This window comes from Rhinichthys klamathensis, unplaced genomic scaffold (genome assembly GCF_029890125.1).
Source record: "Rhinichthys klamathensis goyatoka isolate OS25496 unplaced genomic scaffold, OSU_Roscu_1.1 h1tg000308l_1, whole genome shotgun sequence".
Classification (NCBI taxonomy): domain Eukaryota; kingdom Metazoa; phylum Chordata; class Actinopteri; order Cypriniformes; family Leuciscidae; genus Rhinichthys; species Rhinichthys klamathensis.
Genome location: NW_026606826.1, coordinates 194,622 through 200,948, shown reverse-complemented (window position 1 = coordinate 200,948; position 6,327 = coordinate 194,622).

Below are 6,327 nucleotides of genomic sequence, written 5' to 3'. Positions count from 1 at the left end.
TGTTTGGCTGCGCAGATAAGAGTGTATTGGATGTATAAGAAAACTAGAGAAGTAAATCAAGGCTGATCGTTCCTGCTGTTGGTTGTTAGTTAAGTAACTAAATGTGTTTTTCATGCTGTTGTTGTCAGTAAATGAATTGTGTATGGACTGAGAATATTTCAAAGACATTGTCACGAGAATGAGATAAAAAAAAGAATAGGATTTAAAGAGAGACAGAGAGATGTTTAGGTACTGAAGGGAATGGTGGTTCAGTCATGCATGGATATGTGTCATGCAGTGCCAACATACTCCTGCCAAACTCCTCAATCACTCACTGGAACAACATTGTGGGGCTTCATCACATCCCACTTTAGGTTAGCAGCAGAGTGGCGTGATGATGGATCTGTTCCGGATTACTCATAAACATTTTTTGCTATAGAACAGCAGCATTTGTTTGTAATCATTGGCGCTGATAAGTTTAGCAGAGCTTAATGTTGCATGCAGTTATTGTTAACAGGGTCATTGCAACATGGGGCATTTTTATGGAGAGGCCCATCAGTAAGCTATTGATCAACTTTTTAATACCAATGACCCCCAAATAATGTAATAATGACAACACCAAGAAGTTCAAGATGCTCTCATTAGACACCGTTCTGAGTAAAGCCTGTTGCATTTCATGCCTCATAGCTCAATAATCTATTCCGTATAGTTTTAAATACTCTCTATCATCCAGTTGTTCTGAACAGATTGTCTGGGTACTGTAATTTGGCACAGGAAATCAAAAACGGTTTTCAAAATGAGGAGTAACTTCAGTGGATTCGCATGGATTCTCCCCCTAGAGGGTGGGACGGGCCTAGCTTTACTAAATTGGACCCGGGCCTCTGTCTTCACAGTCTGAAATGTGGACAGGAAGCTGCTATGTAGTGAAGGTAGACTACTGAGACTGCCATCTGCCCCTATGGAATGATGAATATAGCAGGCTGTGGAATATTTCAGCCTAGAAAACATAATTGATATGTTCATGTGCAAGATCTTAATATATTCTTCTATTAACTTAGTTAATAGAGTGTGTGTGTGTGTGTATATATATAAATATATATATTTATAAAATAATAATAATATATATTTATAGTAAATTTTTAGGTTTAGGATAGTATAGTTTTAGTACATTTTAAAATAAAACAAAAAGTAATATTAAATATATTATTATTAGGGCTGTCAAATGATTAATCACGATTAATCACATCCAAAATAAAAGTTTTTTTTACATAATATATGTGGGTGCACTGTGTATAATTATTTTGTATATATATAAATACACACACATGCATGTATATTTAAGAAAAAAATATTATTTATACATAAAATATTTATATTTATATATAATATAAATTATATATAAATCTATATACAGTATATACATGAAAATATTTCTTAAATATATACAAGCATGTGTGTGTATTTATATATATAAAATAATTATACACAGTGCACCCACATATATTATGTAAAAAAAACTTTTATTTTGGATGTGATTAATCACGATTAATCATTTGACAGCCCTAATTATTATTATAAATAAATATATGTAAACATTACAAATTAAATGCCTATTTCTCTATTCTTGAATAGAGGATCTTCCCATTTTTGTATTCTGTGGATTGAAGCAATTCTGACTGTTTCAGGGAAATTTAATAACGCAACAGGATATTGTTTCAAACTTTAGACATTTTGACAATTAGAATCCCCGTCCTGGCAGCGTTCTTGTGGGTCCCGGTTGTGAGTGGGCTGCTTCATGAAACTTTACACATGCCCGGATCAGATCATTTTGAATCTGAGCGATGTTTACAGTCTGACTCATTGATGGATTGCTGCTCACATTAGCCGTTTATCCATTATTGCCTTGCTAGTTTACAAGCTGTGCAAGTTCTGTTTTGAGATTTGCCAACATTTGGGATTTATTAATCACCCCAAAGTTGTTACTCCATGCTGATGATGCTGATAGTTTTATCTTTGTATGCTGTGTGTTTTGAGTCACAGGCATTTGTAATCCCTCCCACAAAAATTATACAAGCCGCGGATAATATGCCCTACTAAGTGCACATTCATAAACACTCTCAGCCATAGTCGCTTATACAGCAAACAGCGTGGGAGGGCCAGCAGTCATGTTTTTTTTACCACCATCTGCTCCTCTGGTAAATTTAGAGGGTGCCCAGGCGTATGGACGCAGGGCGCGTCACAGGCGGACAGCAAAGCATGCTGTGAACAGACCTGTTCTGAAGAGATCTATAGCACAAGGTGCACACTTATACAGAACCGATTGATAGATGTGCACTAACATAGCAATGTTTCAAGGTGCAGTAAGTAATTTCCCTAATTTAAACATAAATTAATTGCACTCAATTAATTAACTACCTCAATTATGCATTACCAATGTTTAAAATGATTTGATAAAGCCTCCAGTCATATCAGTAGTTTCATTTTACATGGAGTAGGTTGCCTCATGGGGGCGGCCATTTTGAGATCACATGACCTGCTGAATAATATTTGCTTTACTTCTGTAACCTCCCTGTTTTTGGACTCTTTTGGTTGTGGAATAATTTAAAGCTATAGGGTAGGCAATTTCAGAGAGGTTAGCAAGCTAGCTTTGAAAGCTCCCACCTTTCCTTCAGAACATCTCCAAAGTCACGCGTCCTTCAAAACACATGAACACACAGCAGAGTCTGCAAAGCGTCACGAGACGAGAAAGGGCATTAAATGTCTCATGTCCTAAAGCACATAACATTACAATAATAATGAATGTAAACAACTTACAGAGCTCTTACTTGTATCAACAGACTGCTGCAGATTCATTTCAGTGTTGATCGTGTTGACACTACAGCTGGGGGTAGAACGTCACAGGTTGCCATCTCGTATTTATGATTGTGACGTGGCGTGAATGCAGCATAATTGTTTTGGTTCAGGAGGAACTGTAAAAGGCTGCTGCTGTTTTGTCTGTGGCGCTCGGTGACTGAAGTCTGTCTACAAGTCTGTATAGCCTTGATGACGTGATGTCTGCAAGAGCGGGTGCATGGAGATATGGAAATGCATTTTGACAGGCAGTTAGGACAACATATTGCATTCGGACTGAAGCTAACAGAAAAGTGAAGAGAGTTTCAACCAGTATAACAAAAAGTGTTAATAACAAAAATTGCCCATTCTGGCATCAGAAAAACATTTGCTTTTGCCCAATGCTACATCCACACCACTAGGTGTCAGCAGTTCATATTACGCAATGCAATATACTGAATGCACCTTTAAATGTTCCAGAGATGGGTTTCTTCTCTGTATATATATATATATATATATATATATATATATGTATACAAGCCTCCAAGGTTAGCAAAATAATTGTAACGCCTGCTAACAGTGCGGTATGCAGGGAAGGAGACAAGAAGCTGTTTTTTATGGATGTCAATGAAGGAGAGGCTTCACTTTTTTTTGTCCAAGCTGCATTGGCTGATAGCTGTTTCCGACACCCACTTAAGAAGCCCATAGAAGTACGAGACCGTACAGCATGGTTCCAGTATCACATTGTTTCTGGATATATACTGCTCTTTACTATTAGATGGATTGCTCACTCGCTTACACACAGACACTCAAACACAAACTTTACATTGAGTGAAGGATGCAGAAAAATAGAAAGGACATTTAGCAGCTTTACATTGCGATGTGAGTGTGTTGGCATGTGCTACACTATTCATTTGTGTGTGTTAGTGGGAAGGTGGTGCGTTACGGTGCGTGTGTCATAGCATGTGTGTGTGGGGTGCTGTGGCATGTCGTACGTCTTGATTTCACACAGGCTCCCTGTTGTGTATTTATTCCACACAGCCCCCTCCATTAACTATGGGAGTCCCTATGGCAACTGTCCATCATAAATAGTATTTTGATTTACAATATTGACAAACAAAATTTATCTTACAAATTCTATGACCAAAAAATCCCAGACGTCCACTGTTGAAGAATCCCATGCAACAAATGGAGTCCAGAATGCTATAGAGAAGTTGGAGGTGGGCTCCTTTAACTTTGACCTGTTATTTAACACCAAACTAACTAGAAACCAACTAGAAATACCTGTTCTTCAATTTTAATAGATTTTAAAATGTTATTTATTCGTGTGATGGCAAAAGCTGTATTTTTAGCATCATTACTCCAGTCTTCAGTGTCACGTGATTCTTCAGAAATCATTCTAATATGACGATTTGCTGCTAAAAAAACACATTTATTATTATTATTATTTTTATCAATGGTGGAAACAATACTGAGTAATATTTTTGTGGAAATTGTGATACATTTTGTTCAGGATTCTTTGATAAATATAAAGTTCAAAAGAACAATTTATTTGAAAAAGAAAAAATTTGGAAAAAATGTTGGTCAATTTAATGTGTCCTTGCAGAATAAAAGTATTTCTTTCAAAGAAAAAAAAAAGTACCAGACTGAATGCAAGTTTCTTTAAACAACGTGTGTAAGTGATGTTGATTCAGAGGAAGAGTAAGCCATTGCATTTTGATGAAAGATTCCAAAGATTTTTTTGGAATAACATGCACTGATGAATCATTCATAATAAGACAAGGGATGTGCATTAAAAATGAAATGGGGTCCATTATGATTTCATGTTTAGTTAAAATGAACCACAACTGAGGCACAAATATTTCACAGATTAAGCTAATAAGGTGAGTCATGCATCAAAGATGAACTTCAGCAGATTTACAGGATATAGTGGGTCCTCCAACTCATGACCCATAGCAGAAGTATACTTGAAAACCACGAGGAACAGAGTTACCCAGACAGGCTGGAACAAGAGGGGTTGACCAGGGTAGAAAGGAGAGATGTCATGGAGAGGAATGTACGATGTGGGCTAGAAAAGAAGAATGCACTGAGGGAAATGTCTGCATATTCAAGGCTGCCCACGGCACACATTTGCCCAGCTTGTTATAGCTAAAAGTCTCTATCCTCTCCTCTCCCTATCTGTCTATCTCTATTGCCCTCCCTCTTTGTCTTTTCCCACCATTCCTGCACCTCCGAGGAAGGACGAAGAGCAGGAGGACTTTGAAGAACCAGAACCAGGAGCAGAGAGACCAGTTCTTCCCCTTCAGGAGAGCCAAAGAGTGGAATCTGGATCTGGAATGAGGCAAGTGTCCTGGATGGTGCAAGGCTTGTTTGTGGAGTATGAATGGTCCGTTTGTTTGGCTTGGGAATTGCTTCATGCTTTCTAACGCGTGCTACCAGGGGTTTCAGCTCCAAGCAACAGCAGTTTGCTGCCTCTTAGATCTTGTGTGATGGGCATATAAATTAGTTCTGTTTTTCTGGAACAGCTGGAGTCACTATAATTATTCGGTTATGATTAACAAGAATAAAAAGGCTGCTAGGGATGTTTGTTTAATGAGACATTTTTGTAGGGTTTCAATTGTTAGAATTATGTTCAGTAAAATATTGCCAGGATTGACAAGATTCAACACTCATAATAATAAAATACTGTTTTTTTTTTGTTTTGTTTTTTTGTAAAATATTTCTGGGTATATAGGACCTTTTTTTTTTTTTTTTTTACAAGTTTTGTAAAAAATGTAATTTTAAAAGCCAGGCCTTAAAGGGATAGTTCACCCCAAAAATATGAAAATGATATCATGATTTACTCACCCTCATGTCATTCCAAACCTGTATGTCTATCGTTCTTCTGTGGGACACAAAATAAGTCATTTTAAAGAATATTCAAATGTCTGTTTTTGTCCATGCACTGAAAGTCAATGGGGTCCAAAACACTGTAGGGACATTTTTATTTGTGTTTCAAGTCTTGCCAGGTTGGAATTAGATGGCAACCCACAGCTATTCATTATTTAATCATTTAATCAAATATTTACTTAAAATATTTTATTTGTATTATTCTATTAATTAAAATAAACTACTTCTGAAAAAATTACTGTGAAGGGATGGCAACTTGTTATGAATATACTGTAAATGTGGGCTGTATTAGGGGCATTTGTCAATACTCTTGACTGTTTTTATATACTAAGAGCCTCTGTCATCTCGCAAAGTTTATTCGTTCAATAACTGCGTCAAACTCGTGAGCTGTCAGGGGAATCTTCTGATATAATAATCTTCGAGATTTCAAGAACAATCCAATTATCAGCCACCATCTGTACTCTCCGTCTGCCCTAAAGTCTTGAGGAGATGCACACGCGTGTGTAAACACACCACTGACAGGCGAGTGGTGTGCGGGAATAAAGTCAACAGGGGCAGCTGGGTGACGCTGTGTAAGCGTGGATGAATGTGCTATGGATGATGTGTCATAGCATGAACAGTGATGTCTGT